The sequence below is a fragment of the Cetorhinus maximus genome, unplaced genomic scaffold (genome assembly GCF_964194155.1).
Source record: "Cetorhinus maximus unplaced genomic scaffold, sCetMax3.hap1.1 HAP1_SCAFFOLD_417, whole genome shotgun sequence".
NCBI lineage: Eukaryota > Metazoa > Chordata > Chondrichthyes > Lamniformes > Cetorhinidae > Cetorhinus > Cetorhinus maximus.
In genome coordinates, this window is record NW_027596363.1 from 337040 (window position 1) to 356634 (window position 19595).

The 19595-nt window shown below is 44.8% G+C and overlaps 4 non-coding genes across 4 annotated transcripts; 1 reads left to right on the forward strand and 3 right to left on the reverse strand.

Moving 5' to 3' along the window:
• Positions 1-497: 497 nt before the first annotated feature.
• Positions 498-580, reverse strand: trnaf-aaa (transfer RNA phenylalanine (anticodon AAA)). Its single transcript has one exon. It is a non-coding gene; the product is annotated as a tRNA-Phe (tRNA).
• Positions 581-9360: 8780 nt separating this feature from the next.
• Positions 9361-9442, reverse strand: trnas-uga (transfer RNA serine (anticodon UGA)). Its single transcript has one exon. It is a non-coding gene; the product is annotated as a tRNA-Ser (tRNA).
• Positions 9443-12106: 2664 nt separating this feature from the next.
• Positions 12107-12189, reverse strand: trnay-aua (transfer RNA tyrosine (anticodon AUA)). The gene has a single exon. It is a non-coding gene; the product is annotated as a tRNA-Tyr (tRNA).
• A 3134-nt stretch (positions 12190-15323) lies between these two features.
• On the forward strand, positions 15324-15395 carry trnae-cuc (transfer RNA glutamic acid (anticodon CUC)). The gene has a single exon. It is a non-coding gene; the product is annotated as a tRNA-Glu (tRNA).
• The last annotated feature ends 4200 nt before the right edge of the window (positions 15396-19595 follow it).

Sequence of the window (19595 nt, forward strand, 5' to 3'; positions counted from 1 at the left end):
GCTGCAACTTTTGTGAATGCTTACAGACGAATAGAAATTAGAGAACGCTGGAGGTTTTAGATGGTTTTTATGCAACTTATTCGGACAATTAATTGTGCAGGTACACTGTAAAATTCAGGAATAATAAGAAGCGTAATTAGCAGGATTCCAGCCTACCTGTGGAGATCCCAATGCATTCAAAACCCGTCAGCTTAACCACTCAGTCACAAATCCAAGCCCCAGATTTGCATTAATGATGTTTGTATAAAATCATAGATGGCTACATCAGACGGTCATTCAGCATGTCGTTTACATGCCGACTCTCTGGAAGAGCAACTCAACTACTGTAATTCCACACCCCGCCTTTTCCCCACAGCAACTGATATTTATATTGTCTCTCCTCGTTCTTCCTATCGAAATAAAATACCGCACACTCCGCTAGTGTGAGCTGGTATCTGTCGATCTGTTGGTTTGAAAGGGGCTGCTGCAGATCCCAAAAGGGACATCACTGGAACGATTGGCAGTGAGTGGGATTCGAACCCATGCCTCTATAGAGACTGGAGCTTTAATCCAGCGCCTTAGACCGCTCAGCCACACTACCACCTTACCATTGGCTGCTCCTAATTCCCTTCACTGGTATTATCATCGAAATAGAACAGAAGCAAAGGAGCAGGAATAGGTCACTGGGAAACTCGAACCAGCTCCGCCAGTTAATCAGATCATCCTGCACTTTGTAACATACAGAAATCATCTCCACTATTAGCTTCATTATTTCAATGTTTCACTATTTCAATGTTTCAAACGATGTGTTTTTTTTCCTGTGGTGACTGTGCGTGTTTACTCAATGAAATGTTGGTAAAAGGTATCGACTGAGGAAAATGAGGAGATAATTGGTCAGAATAGACATTTGTTTTCTGAAAATTCGATTTGAAATCAACTATTTTTAAAATTTGAATAATTGTAAAAGAATTCAGAGTCCAACCCTTCATCTCAATGAGTCAGGGAATCGTTGTTAATTGTCACACACTGAGCATGGACAAGGCAGAAGCTCCTGCGCCTCTTTCAATATTGTTTCTCTTAACTCCGAGTTTTCAAAAGGGAATTGGACAATGACTTGAAAGGGAGAATAAAATCAGAGTTATGGAAAGAGACGAAGAAATTGAGATTAAGTCGAAAGCTCTTTGTGGAAATCTGACATCGATACTACGGGCCCCTTGTAGAGCTGTGCCTTTTGATGATGACATTATTGGATCAGTCTGTCTCCAGCATCCCCAAACAGAGCAGCTGAATTCAATTTGTTCAAAATAAAGACTCAGTGTTGCTGCATGACGTCACCGCATAACATTTTAGTGAGGCCCATTGAGCTTCTCTCCTGTCCCCTGTTTCTGCAGGGCAGTGGTTATCATGTTTACCAAAGATATGAAGAGTTACCTCGTTCGAAACTGGCCAGAACCATCATCATAACTTGCAGATTGAAGTTTGCTGAAGACAGCAGGATGCAGTCATGTGTCCTGGTCACTGTTTATCCTTCAACCAAGATTATAAGATCTGCATATTGTGAAGTCCCTGGCTTTGGGTGTTTGTTGAACAGTGATTGGCTGCCGTGCTCCTGCATGAAAACAATGACTCTCCTTCAGAAAGTACTTCAATAAAAGCAAAATACTGGAAATCTGAAATAAAAACATTAAATGCAGGTAGAACTCAGCAGGTCTGACAGTGTCTGTGGAAAGCGAAACCTGCTGAGTTTCTCCAGTATTTTCTGTTTTAATTTCAAAAAGTGCTTAATTGGCTGAAAGTGGTTTCAGACATCCGCTGGTCAGGAAAAGCGCTGTATAAATGCAAGTCTGTCTTTCCTTAACTATCTTTAAATCCCAATCCTGTGGTTACTGACCCCCGTCAGTGGAAACAGTCTCTCCCTATCTGCTCCATCAAGACGCCCGTCCCCGCTGCCCCCACCCACATTATTTCGAACAGCTCCATGAAATCTCCACTTAAACTTCTTTGCTCTAAAGAGAACAATCCTGGTCTCTATAATCTCTCCACAAAACTGTATTTCCTCATCCCTGGACATGATGCAAGGCGGGGGATTGAGATGAGATTTTGGAAAATATTGTCAGTTGGCAGGTGGGAAAATGGAGAAGGAACCAAAACAGAAAACCCAGTCTCCAGCTTTGTGAATCTTTAGAAACTCTTTGGGAACCGGAATCAGAGGAGAATGAAGGGTGAACTGCCCGACTGACCAGAGACAGTCAAGGTACCTTTCCCTTCTTTAAGACGCTGGAACATTGACTCTGATGTTATCAGTGAAATTAACTGATCTGAGACATTGAAAGGATTCTCGTTACTGTACATCAGGAATTCAAACCTAATATCGGCTTCGGGACAATCAGAATACTTGGTAACAGTCAGGGCACGCAAAGACTCGAAGGGAGACGGCACCGGTTGTAGGAGAGCTGGTTCCCGGTGACATGGATGTGTCTGCAGTGGGTGGGATCAGGCTGTTTCCATGTATCCACAATGAATGTCCTGCCCTTTATTTTGGAAGAGTAAAACTGATAGAGACAATTGTCATTCCAGTAGCAGCAATCTGAAGCTTTAACTCACTGATATCCTGCATAACATCTTCATCAGTCCCTATGGCGCAATTGGTCAGCGTGTTCGGCTGTTAACCGAAAAGCTGGTGGTTCGAGACCACCCAAGGACGAAACTTCCCTTTTTTACCCCCCCATCAGCCTTCATTGTCACTCAGTTCCCGGTTGTCATTGGCTACTTGAACTGAATGTCAAGACACCGGAAATGTTGCCGGCTCCACTGTTATCCAGTGAGCTCCCAGGCAAGCGGCTTTTTTTCGAATATTAATTTCAAATATAATGAGAAAACATTTAGACCTACCATGCACTGATATCCAACACACTGGAAATTTATGAAGTTATTGGATTCAAACAAACTCATCAATTCTTCCCTCTTCCTCAGCTCCACAGTGAGTGAGACAGGGAAGAGCAGAAAAGCAGGAATATTCCGGCCCTGCACTCTCCAATCACCCGCTGCCAACAGAAAGCGGCGACTGCAGCTTCAATCAGCGGGTTACTGCCCATCCCTGGGACGCGAGATACTCCAACCAGGGCCAAACCTCCCAATACACCGAGCACAGGCTCAGGAAAACGCAGGTAGATTGTATCCCGGTCACTAAACCTCCGAGCAGCCTTCAAAGAAGACCCGAGTGAGTGAGTCACAAATAAAAGTCACACCAACTTTCTAAATCTTTTCACTGTCAAATTCCTTCATGTTCTTGAAAAGCTGACTATTGTGAATCTGAAAATGAGCACCATGGGATTTGTGTTACTGAGTGACTTGTTTTCCACTGATTGTCCTTCAGATTTGCAATTCAATTTGTGTTGGATATTGATACTGTTTTCAAAATGAGGACACAAAGCAGGTAAATATTGAATCTAGAAACAGTTCCTGAGGAAAATGGATCACAATGTTTGGAAGGAGGTGCAGCTGAGAAGCGGAAGCTGTGAATGTTGTTATTGATGATTGAATGGAAAGCATTGGGGCCTTGGTCAATCATTGTGGCTGAGTGGTGAAAACGATGCTGTTAAAATCCACTGGGGCTTCCTCAGGAAAGTTCCAATCTTACCGACTGTGCTTCTCATTATTGCTGATTTCAACCAGGTGTCCACAGAACTCTCGGATCAATGGAAGAAAAAACATCCAAAAATTCTCCTGATTTTTGGACTCTAAGGGAATGAAGGGCGATCGGGATCGGGTGGGAATTTGGTGTTGAGGCTGGAGCTTCGCCATGATCTTAAAAATTGACGGAGGAGACTTGTGGGGCCTTATGACGTATTGTTGCTGCTTTGATTCTGTTCTATTTGAGTAGCAATGCTAGGCAAGGCGATGGGCAGTAATAATAAGGCTTGGTTCCAAATACCACTTCCACTGCTGCTAAAATTGCCCGATTGGTCGAAAAAGTGGCAGGTCACAGTTAAAGCAAGTGTGTGCGGTGTTTCACTTGAACAGAAATACTGAGAGACAATAAAATATAAATGGCTGTGGAGAAAAGGCGGGGTTGTTGAATTAGCTGTGAAACTTGTGCAGGACAGATATTCACCTCCAGCTCTTTCTGCCCGTCCAGGTTAATTAGCTGCTTGATGCAAACGCGGTCAGATGGTGCGAACGTAAAACAAAACGTGATCGGTTTACAGATAGCAGCGTACAGAGACACCAAGATCTTCCTGATTCGCCCAAGTACTAATTGCAGGAATGTGCACAGTGCCGATTATCCACAATCACACTTCCCTTCCAGTCTTGTCTACGTTGTTCAGCTTTGAAAATTCTCATATTTTCACATTGGATTTCAATGTGAAGAAAGCAGAGCTGTGATAAGCTTATATAGTTCAGCAGATGTACTGCAAGAAGTTACATAACAGGCAGATGGTAACAGTGCTCTTTGGACACGGTGAGCTCCAGTGCAGGATTGGCACCATTAATATGTCGTTCAATTAATGTCGTGACAAGTCTCGTGCTGGAAATGACAAGAAATCTCGCTGAATTTGCTCCGTGCTTTGATTTCAAACGAGCCGAATACAAGGTAAGAAAGTACATCTCGCTCGAGTGGGTTATAAAATGGAAGAATGACTCGTGCTGTTGGAAAACATAAAATTATAGAAAGTTGCAGCACAGAAAGAGGCCATTCGGCCTGGCGTGCTGCTGTCAAAGTGCAGTAGTGATTGGTTGATCCATCAGGAGTGATATTTATGTCAGTGCAAACAGTAGGCAGCAAAATCTGCCCTTCTCCCACCCATATTTTTCCTGGTGCCACCATCTCTGTGGTCAGTGCTTTGCACCCAGCCCTTCTCTTGTCCTTCTTTCACTCTGCTTCTATCTTTACTCTAGACTTGTCCAAATATGACATTTCCAACTCTGCGGTGAAACTTCAACTATCACCCCATTGATTCTGTTGGAGCTGTTAAATGGTTTCCATCAATAAGTAATTAATACCCATTTTAACAAGATAAAAAAATCTACATTCCCTGATTGGGAATCGAACCCAGGCTCCTGCTGATAAAGTGCAGAATCCTGACCACTAGACCATCGGGGAAGCTATCATCTCAATTTCTCTGTTCCTTTCACCCACTCTAACCTGTCTCTCTCTGAACTTGCTGCACTCCGTTCTCTCAGGTTCAACCCTGACATTGTCATCAAACCTGCTGACAAGGGTGGTGCTGTTGTTGTCTGGCGCACTGATCTCTACCTCGCAGAGGCTGAGTGTCAACTCGCAGACACTTCATCCTACCTCTCCCTGGACCATGACCCCACCACTGAACATCAAGCCATTGTTTCCAGGATTGTTACTGACCTCATCTCCTCTGGAGATCTTCCTTCCACAGCTTCCAACCTCATAGTCTCCCAACCTTGGACGGCCCGCTTATACCTCCTGCCCAAAATCCACAAACAGGACTGTCCCGAAAGACCGATTGTGTCAGCCTGTTCCTGCCCCACGGAACTCATTTCTTGCTATCTTGACTCCATTCTCTCTCCCCTTGTCCAGTCCCTTCCCACCTACATCCGTGATTCCTCTGACACCCAACATCATATCATCAATTTCCAGTTCCCTGGCCCCAGCCGCCTCCTCTTCACCATGGACGTCCAATCCCTCTACACCTCCATCCCCCACCGGGATGCTCGGATGGCTCTCCGCTTCTTCCTCGAACAGAGGCCCAAACAATCCCCATCCACCACTACTCTCCTCCATCTGGCTGAACTTGTTCTCACACTGAACAATTTCTCCTTAAACTCCTCTCACTTCCTCCAAATAAAAGGTGTGGCTAAGGGTACCCGCATGGGCCCCAGTTATGCTTGTCTCTTTATGGGGTATGTGGAGCATTCCTTGTTCCAGTCCTACTCCCGCCCCCTACCACAACTCTTTCTCCGGTACATCGATTATTGCTTCGGTGCTGCTTCATGCCCTGGTCTGGACCTGGAAAAATTTATTAATTTTGCTTCCAATTTCCAACCCTCCATCATTTTCACATGGTTCATTCCTGACACTTCCCTTCCCTTCCTTGACCTCTCTGTCTCAATTTCTGGTGATAGACTGTCCAACAATGTTCATTACAAGCCTAACGAATCCCAGAGCTACCTTGACTACAGCTCCTCACACCCCGCTTCCTGTAAGGACTCCATCCCATTCTCTAAGTTCCTTCGCCTCCGTCGCATTTGTTCTGATGATGGCACTTTCAAAAACAGTTCCTCTGACATGTCTTCCGTCTTCCTTAATCGAGGTTTTCCTCACACAGTGGTTGACAGGGCCCTCAACCGAGTCCGGCCCATCTCCCACGCATTCGCCCTCACACATCCCTCTCCCTCCCAGAAACATGATAGGGTCCCCCTTGTCCTTATTCATCACCCCACCAGCCTCCGCATTCAAAGGATCATCCTCAACCATTTCCACCAACTCCAGCATGATGCCACCACCAAACACATCTTCCCTTCACCCCACCCCCGGCGGCATTCTGCAGGGATCGTTCCCTCCGTGATACCCTGGTCCACTCCTCCATCACCCCCTACACCTCAACCCCCTCCCACGGCACCTTCCCATGCAACCGCAAAAGATGCAACACCTGCCCCTTTACTCCCCCCCTCCTCACCGTCCAAGGGCCAAAACACTCCTTTCAAGTGAAGCAGCATTTCACTTGCACTTCCCTCAATTTTGTCTACTGCATTTGATACTCCCAATGCGGTTTCCTCTACATTGGAGAGACCAAACGCAGACTGGGTGACCACTTTGCGGAACACCTTTGGTCTGTCTGCGAGCATGACCCAGACCTCCCTGTCGCTTGCCATTTCAACACACCACCCTGCCCTCATGTCCACATGTCTGTCCTTGGCCTGCTGCAATGTTCCAGTAAAGCTCAACGGAAACTGGAGGAACAGCGCCTCATCTTCCGACTAGGCACTTTACAGCCTTCTGGACTGAATATTGAGTTCAAAAACTTTAGATCATGTACTCTCTCCTCCATCCCCACCCAGTTTTCCATCCCCCTTTTTTCCAACAGTTCATATATTTTTTTCTTTTCCCACCTATTTCCATGTTTAAAAAATGTATTTCCATCCATTGTTTTATCTCTACCTTTTAGCCTATTTCGATCCCTTCGCCCCACCCCACCCCCACTAGGGCTATCTCTACCTTGCTCGTCCTGATTTCTACCCTTAATGTCACCTATTAGCACATTTCTTAGCTAATATCACACCGTCAACATCTCTTTGTCCTTTTGTCTATGACATCTCTTCTTTGCCTCCGCCTATCACTGCCCCTCTATCCAGCTCAACCTGCCCCACCCCCCACAACCAACTTATATTTCACCGCATTTCTCCATTTACATGGTTCTGAAGAAGAGTCACACGGACTCGAAACGTCAACTGTGCTCCTCTCAGCAGATGATCTCAGGCCTGCTGGGTTTTTCCAGGTATTTTTGTTTTTGTTTCAGATTTCCAGCATCCGCAGTATTTTGATTTTATCTGAGAGAGAGAAATCAATACGTTTCAGTGAGTTAGACGCTGTCTCAGATAGAGATATGACAGACATTAAGTGATTGTGGTGACAAACGTGCCCGTCTTAGCAAAGAAATGTTTGGTATGACTTGAATATCTAAACAAGAGCACACAACAGAATATACTATCAATGAATATTTACGTTATTTGACGATCTGTAGTTACAGTTTGAATAAGAGAAAATAAAATAAAATGAAACATTCTGGTGAAGATACATCTTTTATCTTTGTGGAATGACGCAGCATGATTTCTTTTCACACCGACACACAGAACAGGTGATGTCTCATATGTAACACTGTTGGCTGTAATGAAACTGAATATTAGGAGCTGCACGGAACAAACAGTCAAAACCTGTAGTTTTAGGCCAAAGTCAGAGGCCCATTTCTAACTCAACGTTCACCTTATAGAGACATAGAATAGTGTAGTAACAACAGAGACAGAGCCTGGTGTGGTAATTACTGAGACAGGGCCTAGTGCAATTTAAGCAGAGGCATTACTAGAGAGGCCATCTAATGTTAGTTAAGCAAAGACGTGACCTAGTGCATGAATAACAGGGGCGGGGACGAGTGCTATATTAACATAGACAAGGTCTACTGCTGTAATAGCTGAGATGTGTCTCGTGCAATAGTTACCGATACAGGGCCTGGATCAACATCAAGTGAAATAGGGCAGTTATTACAGGCACAGGGCACAGGGTAATTGCTGCCCAGAAAGAGTCTTATGTCGTAATAACGGAGACTGCCGCCAGTGGAAGTGAGACAGATCTGATCTCGTGGAGAAAAAACAGGGAAAGGGAGAGTGGAATAGAAGCAGAGACAGAGGTACAAAGACAAAGTCTCTGCAAAGACAGGATCCATTTTAATTAAAAAGACAGATCAGCTCGAGTGTGATCCAGGCTGATACAGAGTCTAGTGTAAATTGTTCTGAAATACGATCTAGAGGAATATAAGTGCAGACATCATTCAGTGTGTTATAAGCAGGGCCGCGACCTAGTGAAACATAAGTGGGACAGTGCCGAGTGCAGTAATAATTGAGACAGGATCTTGTGTAATACGAACCAGCCTGGTGTAGCAATAACACTGACCGGATCCAGTTTAAGAAAACTGATACACGGTCTAGTGCAGCTTCACATAATTCAGGGCTCTTTTTAAGATCAACTGACGCAGTGTCTAGTGAATTAAATACAGGCAAAGGTATGAGATCAATAAAAACAGAGTCATACACTAGTACAGTAATAAGAGAGTAATGGTTTAGGACAATAACAACAGAAACAGGGAATTGTGTGATATGAATGGAGGCATTTATTGGTGCAGAATTAACTGAGACAGGGTCCAGTTTGATAGACACGTGGCAGGTTCTACTGGAGTAATAGCTGAGACAGAGTCTTGTGAAATGCAAATAAAAAGATGTTCTAGTTTTCTATAAGCAGAGACAAGCTCTAGTGCAGTGCCAACTGGGGCATGGCTTATTGTATCTTTGGTCGAGACCTGCTTCAGTGCAGTCATGACTGAGAAAGTGCCAACTGTATTATGGCCATAGTCCAGTACATTAACAACTGAGATTGAACCAATTACAGAAACAACTGAGAGATGACCTTCTCTAATATGATCAGATACATGTCCTAGTGGAATAGAAACAGAAACGGCGTCTAAGTTAATATGAACAGAGACAGTGCCAAATGCAGTAATAATTCAGACCGCGTCTGCTTCATGTGTTGTGAGCAATCACGGTTCCACTGCCACCCACTGGTCATTCTTTGCTACTGCAGGTGTTGTGAAAATGTCGATCCCATTTACAATGGTAAAAATCAGAAATAATGGAAAATGTAGTTGGCAGGATTTGAACCTGCGCGGGATAACCCCAATGGATTTCAAGACCATCACCTTAACCACTCGGCAACGACTACAAATGTTGGCAGTAAGCCTGTATTATTTATATGAAGTCATAGAATGGTGACAGCAGACAAAGAGGACGTTCTGCCCGCCCTGTCTCTGTCACAACCTAGCGGGGCATGCACACGCGTTATTTCCTATGTGAAAATTCAGGGAGATCAATGTTGTTTCCTCCTGGAGCCTCAGCTTGTTCTGAATTTCAAACTGTGGAAGGTAATCGACCTACAAAATCCACAAAGTTGTAATGCATTCCTCTCAATCATCAATAACATCATTCACATCTTCCACTTCTTTGCTGCACCTCTTTCCAAACATTGCAAACTCCACTTGCATCGTTCATCCTGATATTTTTTCTCTTTGACATTTTAATATGAAGTTGCACAACCAATTTTAGTCAAGTTTGTGTGGGTGAATATGTGTCCATCCCCTCGGGGAACTGAACCGCATTGACACACACAGAGGAACACACACCGACACAAAGAACGAGAGTGACGGAGGCCGAAGGAGAGACAAACACCCAGAAAGCAAGAATGTCACCAACTTGGACAATTATTATTCCATTTCAGACTGCACATGTAGTGAATATTTGCAGATGAACTGAAGTCAGAAACACGGGGGTGTTTGGGTGGTTTTCTTCTTCATTTGACCGATAATTTATTCTGCAGACAGTTTGTGTCAAACAGGAATGAGAAGAAGTGGAGTTGGCAGGATTCGAACCACGTGGAAAAACGCCTTAACCACTCGGCCAGAACAACGGTGTAAAGGCTGCATGTTGTTTGTTTAAAATAATAGAATGAATACAGGGAGTTCCAGTGAAAGAAGGTCTTCCAGTCCGTGCCATTACCCCACCTTTTCCCAGTCACCCTGGGATTTACACTGTCTCTCCTCATTCTTCCAACTGAAATACAACACGGCACAGCTCAGCTGCCCCTTCACCGCACGGAGAATCTTTTGGAAGCGTCTCAAATAACAAAGCACCAGAAAGTTTGACAGCGGTGGGAGTAAAGCCCAAATCACCAGAGAGATCGAAACCTGAACCAGCGGCTAAGCCCACTCAGCCTCACTACCACATTCAGATTAGACACAAAGATTGTCTTCACCAACATTGACGCTGAATTAGAATATAAAAAATAATGTTCAGGAATTGGCCATTCGGACCGTCGAGCATTCTCAGTTACTTAATAAAATCATCTGAAATCTTCAATCAACCTCCGCTTTGTAACATCCAGAAGTTTAGTTGCTGAACAGTCTCCACTCAAAATAATGAGAGAAATGTCCTGTTAACTGCTTTTTTGTTGTTGCTGATATGAAGTCAGAGAACTAACATGGGTAATGTTTGGGTGGTAAAAATGGGAAACTGAACCACATTGACAGACACAGAAAATCACAAATATGCACGTTGTTAAGATTTGAACTTGTGCTTATTTTCACACTGTCTTTCAATGTGCAGAAAGTGGAGCTGTGATCAGCTTATAGCTCAGAAGATGCACAGCAAGAATGTACATAACAGGCTGATGCTCACGGTGCCTGTTTGGACTCGGTGAGCTGCATCTTACGATTGAGACCATTTAATTGTCGTTCATCGAGTCCGGTTCCAAATTCCGTGCTAGAAATCATAAGAAAACTCGCTAAATTGGCCTATTGTCTTGAATTCAAAGCATCACATGGAAGATAAGAAAGTTAATCTTAACCGTGGTGTTAGGAAACAACAAATGACAGAATGTTACAGCAAAGAAAGAGGCCATTCGGCCCTGTGTGCTGCTTTCAAAGAGCAGTGTGATTGGTTGATCTGAATATTCAAAGATATTCGTCATTTAGGAAGAATGGGCAAAAAGGGAAAGGAGGCGGAGTCGCGCTGTAAATAAGGAACGAGATTGGTACATTAGTGAGAGAGGATCTCAGATTGAAGGATCAAGATGTAGAATCAGTTTGGGTGGAGCTAAGAAACAGCAAGAGGCAGCAAACATTGGTGGGCGTTGTTTATAGGCCGCCAAACTGTAGTGGAGTTTACTTTTACAAACTTTGACCAAATTGTCCGTGTCGGATGAACACAAGTGTCCTCTTCAGCCAATGAGAAGAGCCATTGCTGTTCGCTGGAACATGAAATCGATACTTTCCTCCTTTAAGACAGTTCTTAAAGCCTCCCCCTTTGACCGAGCTTTTAGTCATCTGACCGATTATGTGGCTCAGTGTCACACTTTGTGATAAAATGCTCCTGGGGAACGCCTTGTGACGTTTCATTAGGAAAAAGGAGCTTTATAAATATAAGTTGTTGTTGTAGTCCATACATAGAAAGAGACAAACTACTCTTGTCTCTTTCATCCTGATATTTTTCACTGTAACATTGTAATGTGAACTTGCACCACTGATGTGAATACAGTTTCTGCTCGTAAAAATGTGTTCACCTCCTCAGGGAACTGAACCACATTGACCCACACACAGAGGAACACAGACAGGTATACACCGAGAGTGACAGAGGCCTAAGGAGAGACAAATGCCACAGTAAAATCATGTTACCAAATTGGCTCCGTTTTGTTTTCCATTTCCAACTGGAGATTTGCAGAAGGCTGACAAATGAACGGAAACAAGAGAAAACGGGTGTGTTTGGATCGCTTTCCCTCGATTCAAACGATAATTAGCTCTGTCTGTGCGCCGATAAAATCCAAAATAATGATAAACGTAGTCGGCAGGATTCGAACCTGCGGGGGGGTAAAGCCAATGGATTTATAATCCATCGCCTTAACCACTCGGCCACGACTACAGAAGCTGGTCCCCTACTACTATTATTTGTATGAAATCATGCAATGGTTACAGCGGAGAAAGCGGTCTTTCTGCCCGTCCTGTCACTGCCATTACCTGATCTTTTCCCCGGAACCCTGCAATTTACACTCTCTCTCCTCGTTCTCCCAACCAAACTGGGAATGAAAGAGTGAGAATGATCCAACCCAACCAATTACTGCCTCATCAGTCTACTCTCCATCATCAGTAAAGTACTGGAAGGAGTCATCAACAGTGCCATCAAGCGGCACAGACTTAGCAATAACCTGCTCACCGATGCCCAGCTTGGGTTCCGCCAGGGCCACTCAGCTCCTGATCTCGTTACAGCCTTTGTTCAAATATAAACAAAAGAACTGAACTCCCGAGATGAGTTGAGATCAGCATTTGACCGAGTGTGGCATCAAGGTGCCCGAGCACAACTGGAGTTAATGGGAATCAGGGGGAATCTCTCCGCTTGTTGGAGTCATACCTAGCACAAAGGAAGATGGTTGTGGTTGTTGGAGGTCAGTCATCTTAGCTCCAGGACATCACTGCAGGAGTTCCATAGGGTAGCGTCCTCGGACCGACCATCTCCAGCAATGAACTTCCATCCATCATAAGGTCAGAAGTGGCGATGTTAGCTGATGATTTCACAATGTTCAGCACCATACCCGACTCCTCAGATACTGAAGCACTCCATGTCCAAATGCATCAAGATCTGGTCAGCCCAAGCCTGGATATTGCCAAGTGGCAAGTAACATTCGCACCCCACAAGTGTCAGGCAATGACCATCTCCAACACGAGAGAATCCAACCATCGCCCCTTGATGTTCAATGGCATCACCATCACTGAATCCCTCACTATCAACATTCTGGGGGTTCCCATTGACCAGGAACTGAACTGGACTAGCCATCTAAATATGGTGGCTACAAGAGCAGGTCAGAGGTTAGGAATCGTGCAATGTGTAACTCACCTCCTGACTCCCAAAATCCTGTCTACCATCTACAAGGCACAAGTTAGGAGTGTGATAGAATACTCCTCACTTGCTTGGATGAGTGCAGCCCCCGCAACACTGAAGAAGCTGGACACCATCGAGAGCAAAGCAGTCCACTTGACTGGCACCACATCCACATTCACTCCCTTCACCACCGATGCACAGAAGCAGCAATGTGTACCATCTACAAGATGCACTGCAGGAATTCACCAAGGCTGCTTAGACAGTAGCGTCCAAACCCACGACCATTACCAGTTGGAAGGACAAGGGCAGCAGATAGATAGGAACACCATCACCTTCAATTCACTCACCATCCTGACTTGAAAATATATCGCCGTTCCTTCACTGTCACTGGGTCAAAATCCTGGACCTCCCTTCCTAACAGCACAGTGGAAGTACCTACACAACATGGACTGCAGCAGTTCAAGAAGGCAGACCACCTTCCCAAGGGTAACTAGGGATGGACAATAAATGCTGGCCCAGACAGCGAAGCCCACATCACGTGAATGAATAAAAAAACAAGATCCAGGTTTACCTGCAAATTATATTGCCTTGAACTTCTGACCAAAGTAAAGCACTGCAAACGTCAGTGTCTGGAGCAAGTCTGACATATTTGCTCGGGTGTGGAACCAGCTGAAGCTTTTAATATTGGTCTTCTTAACACCGAGTTTCCAAATGGGAATTGTTCAATGGCTTGAAAGCGAAAAAAACAGGGCTAAGGAGAAAGAGAAGGAAATTGTCATTAATTATAAAGCTCTTTGTCCAAAACTGACATAGACAGCATGGTGGAAGGTCCTCTTACTGAGCTGTGCCATTTGATGATGACATTGTTGATCAGTCTGTCTCCAGCATTCCTAATGAGAACAGCCGAATTCCATTTCTTCAAAACAAAGACCCAAAGTGCTGCTGCATGACGTCACCGCTTAACATTCCAGACAGCTCCATTGGGATCTTTACAGCGCAGGGTTTATAGAGGCGAGTGAGGTCATATTCGCTTCACATATGATGGAGCTGCGGTTTGAAAGCTGGCAAGAGCATTATCCAAGCTTGTTTATTCAAGTGAGTGAAAGTTCAATAATTTCCGTTTGTTGTAAATATGAACACGACGGTTGCAATCCTGCTGACTAAAGTTTTCACCATTTTTGATTTTAACCAAATTAACTATCAGTTAATTACAAGGAAACCCATCCAAATACGTCCGTATTTTCTGATTTTCATTCATTTGTCAACATTCAGGAAATTTGCTTTCAGAAATGGAACAAACACTGAGCCAAATTGGTGACACCCTTGCTTTCTGGGTGTGTGTCTCTCTTTACGCCTCTGTTAATCTCGATGTTTTTCTCTCTGTGTCTGTTCCTCTGTGATTCTCAATGTGGTTCAGTTCCCTCAGGGGGTTAAAACGTTTTTAACGTCGCAAACTTGATTCACATTAGTTGTGCGAATTCATGTTAAAATGTCACAGACAAAAAGTATCAGCATGAAAGATAAAACAGGAGACTGGCCCTTTCTATATATATCCTACAACAACAACTTAAATTTATAAAGCGCTTTTAACCTAATGAAACGTCACAAGGCGTTACCCAGGAGCATTATACAACAAAGTATGACACCGAGCCACATATTCGGTCAGATGACTAAAAGCTCGGTCAAAGGGGGAGGCTTTAAGAATTGTCGTAAAGGAGGAAAGTATCGATTTCATTTTCCAGCTAACAGCAATGGTTCTTCTCATTGGTGAAGAAGTCGCTTGTGTTCAACCTAAACAGACCATTTGGTCGGAGAAAGTTGTCTCTGGTAGAGGTCCGGAATGAAAAAAAAATGTCAAAAGTTGCCTCCATAATCCAAATGTCAAGCCTTATTGGTCGTTTCCCTGATGTCCAGTGACTGGGAATCGGCGCTTCCATTGGACCAACAGCGAATAGGCTGGAGGGCATTGGAAATTGAAAGTTTCACATGAGCAGCTTGTGGGACTATTTACCTCACTGTCGGTTTCATGTTCCAGATCACAGAAACCGTTGTTTTCATTGGCTGAAGAAGTCGTTTATCTTGAACCTTAACAGGCAGTTTTATGGTGAAAGAGATCTGAACTGAAAAACAATAGGCAAAAGCAACGTAGATCAGCCAAACCGAAATAAGTTGGCCTAACGTCCCTGGTGGTCTAGTGGTCAGGATTCGGCGCTCTCACCGCCGCGGCCCGGGTTCGATTCCCGGTCAGGGAATGTCGAGTTATTGAGTTTTTTTAGAACGAGCGTTGATCACTCGTTGACTGGAAACGTTTTAAACCCCACCAGAATCAGAGGAGTGAGGGTTCAAGGGCACCTTAAGAGCTAGAAAACATCACACTTGGTTCAAGTGGAATGAAGCAAGAGGAGAGGAGAAGGGCTGGTTGCAAAGCACTGAGTATAGACATGTTGGTGTGAGGCAAAATATGGGTGGGACAAGTACGAATATTGCTGCCTACTGTTTGCATCGGCACAAATATCACTCCTGATGGATCAAACAATCGCTACTGCTCTTTGAAAGCAGCACGCCCGGACGAATGGCCTCTTTCTGTGCCGTAACTTTCTATAATTTTATAGCAACAGCACGGGTCATTCTGCCATTTTATAACCCACTCGAGCGAGATGTACTTTCTTACCTTGTATTCGGCTCTTTTGAAACCAAAACACGGACCAAATTCAACGGGTTTTCTTGTCATTTCCAGCACGAGATTTGTCACGAGACTAATTGAGCGACACAGTAATGGTGCCAATCCTTCCCTGGTGCTCACCACATCCAAAGAGCACTGTTACCATCGTCCTGTCATGTATCTTCTTGCACTACATCTGCTGAACAATATAAAGCTTATCTCAGCTCTGCTTTCTTCACATTGAAATCCAGTGTGAAAATCAAATAAAAAGCTGAACAACTTGGAGGGGAGTGACTGTGGATAATCGGCACTGTGCACATTCCTGTAATCAGTATCTGGGAGAACCAGGAAGATGAGATCCAGGAGTCTCTTTACCCCACGAGTTTTACCCATTCCCACGAATTCACCGTGTCTGCATGAAGCAGCTAATTGACCTGGGAGCTAGACGGGCAGAGGGAGCTGGGGGCGAGACAGAAGCAGAAAGAGATGCGACATGAAAGTACTTTGAATTTGACGTGTGTCAGTTGCTTTCAGTGATGAATGTCTGCCATGTAAGTTTCACAGGAGCCGCAGTAATCAGTTGGTGTTTTATTTAAGCAGCAAGATTTCAAATTAAAAAGATAAAAGCAAATTACTGTGAATGATGGAAATCTGAACCAAACAGAGCCAAACAGAGGCCAACAGAGCAGAACAGAGCCAAACCGAGCGCAACAGAGCCAAACAGAGCTAAACAGAGCCAAACAGTGCAAAACAGAGCCAAACAGAGCCTAACAGAGCCAAACAGAGCCTAACAGAACACAAGAGAGCGAAACAGAGCCAAACAGAGCCAAACAGAGCAAAACAGAGTGAAATAGAGCAGAACAGAGCTAAACAAAGCCAAACAGAGCAAAACAGAACCAAACAGAGGACAACAGAGCCAAACAGAGCCAGACAGTGCCAAACAGAGCCAAACAGAACCAAAAAGAGGAAAGCAGAGGCAAACAGAGCCAACAGAGCCGAACAGATCCAAGCAGAACCAAAGAGAGGCAAACAGAGCTAAACAGAGCCAAACAGATCCAAACAGAGCAAAACAGAGCCAAACCGAGCCAAACTGAGCCAAACAGAGCCAAACAGAGCCAAACAGAGCACAACAGAGCCAAACAGAGCCAAACAGAGTCAAACAGAGCAAAATAGAGCAAAACGGAGCCTAACAGAGCCAGACAGAGCCAAACAGAGCAAAACAGATCAAAACAGAGCCAAACAGAGCACAACAGAGCCAAACAGAGCCAAACAGAGGAAGGCAGAGCCAAACCAAGCCAAACTGAGCCAAACAGAGCCAAACAGAGCCAAGCAGAGCACAACAGAGACAAACAGAGCCAAACAATGCCAAACAGAGTAAAACAGAGCCAAACAGAGCTAAATAGAGCCAAACGGAGCAAAACACAGTGAGACAGAGCAAAAAGAGCCAAAAGGAGCCAAACAGTGCCAAATAGAGGAAAACAGAGGCAGAAAGATCCAAACAGAGCCAAACAAAGTAAACAGAGTCAAACAGAGCCAACCCGAGCCAAACAGAGCCAAACAGAGCACTACAGAGCCAAACAGAGACAAACAGATCCAAACAGAGCACAACAGAGCGAAACAGAGACAAACAGAGTCAAACAGAGCAAAATAGAGCAAAACGGAGCCTAACAGAGCCAGACAGAGCCAAACAGAGCCAAACAGAGGCAGACAGAGTGATAAAGAGCAAAACAGAGTGAAACAGAGCCAAACAGAGCATAACAGAGCAAAACAGAACCATTCAGAGGAAAAGAGAGCAAAACAGAGCCAAACAGAGCTAAACAGAGCGGAACAGAGCCAAACAGAGCAAAACACAGCCAAACAGAGCCAAACAGAGCCAAACAGAGCCAAACAGAATGAAACGGAGCCAACGAGAGCGAGACAGAGCAGAACGGAGCCAAACAGAGCCAAACAGAGCCAAACAGAGCTCAACAGAGCCAAACAGAGCCAAACGGAGCCAAACAAAGCCAAACGGAGCAAAACAGAACCAAACAGAGGACAACAGTGCCAAACAGAGCCAGACAGAGCCACACAGAGGAAAACAGAGCCAAACAGAGCCAATCAGAGGATAACAGAGCCAAACAGAGGAAAGCAGAACCAGACAGAGCCAAACAGAGCAGAACAGAATTAAACAGAAACAAACAGAGCCGAACAGCGCAAAACAGAGGCAAACAGAGCCAAACAGAGCAAAACACAGAGCAAAACGGAGCAAAACAGAGTGAGACAGAGCAGAACAGAGTCAAAGGAGCCATACAGAGCCGAACAAGGCAAAACAGAGCCAAACAGATCCAAACAGTGCCAAACAAAGCACAACAGAGCCAAACAGAGCCAAACAGAGTACAACAGAGACAAACAGTTGCATACAGAGCCAAACGGAGCAAGACAGAGCCACACAGAGCCAAACAGAGTGGAACAGAGCCAAACAGAGCAAAACAGAGCCAAACAGAGCCAAACAATGCCAAACAGAGCAAAACAGATCAAAACAGAGCCAAACAGAGCACAACAGAGCCAAACAGAGCCAAACAGAGGAAGGCAGAGCCAAACCAAGCCAAACTGAGCCAAACAGAGCCAAACAGAGCCAAGCAGAGCACAACAGAGACAAACAGAGCCAAACATTGCCAAACAGAGTAAAACAGAGCCAAACAGAGCCAAACAGAGCTAAATAGAGCCAAACGGAGCAAAACACAGTGAGACAGAGCAAAAAGAGCCAAACGGAGCCAAACAGTGCCAAATAGAGGAAAACAGAGCCAGACAGATCCAAACTGAGCCAAGCAAAGTAAACAGAGTCAAACAGAGCCAACCCTAGCCAAACAGAGCCAAACAGAGCACTACAGAGCCAAACAGAGCCAAACAGAGACAAACAGATCCAAACAGATCCAAACAGAGCACAACAGAGCCAAACAGAGCGAAACAGAGCCAAACAGAGCATAACAGAGCCAAACAGAACCAAACAGAGGAAAAGAGAGGAAAACAGAGCCAAACAGAGCTAAACAGAGCGGAACAGAGCCAAACAGAGCAAAACAGAGCCAAACAGAGCCAAATAGAGCCAAACAGATCCAAACAGAGTGAAACGGAGCCAAACAGAACCAAACAGAGCAAAACAGAGTGAAATAGAGCAAAGCAGAGCCACACAGAGCCAAACAGAGCCAAACAGAGGCGAACAGAGCACAACAGAGCCAAACAGAGCCGAACAAAGCGAAACAGAGCCAAACAGAGCCAAACAGAGGAAAACAGAGCCAGACAGATCCAAACAGAGCCAAACAAAGTACAACAGAGTCAAACAGAGCCATCCCGAGCCAAACAGAGCCAAACAGAGCACAACAGAGACAAACAGAGACAAATAGAGCCAAACAGATCCAAACAGAACACAACAGAGCCAAACAGAGCCAAACAGAGTCAAACAGAGCAAAATAGAGCAAAATGGAGCCTAACAGAGCCAGACAGAGCCAAACAGAGCCAAACAGAGGCAGACAGAGTGAAACAGAGCAAAACAGAGCGAAACAGAGCCAAACAGAGCATAACAGAGCAAAACAGAACCAAACAGAGGAAAAGAGAGGAAAACAGAGCCAAACAGAGCTAACCAGAGTGGAACAGAGCCAAACAGAGCAAAACACAGCCAAACAGAGCCAAATAGAGCCAAACAGAGCCAAACAGATTGAAACGGAGCCAACGAGAGCGAGACAGAGCAGAACGGAGCCAAACAGAGCCAAACAGAGCCAAACGTAGCAAAACATAGTGAAATAGAGCAAAACAG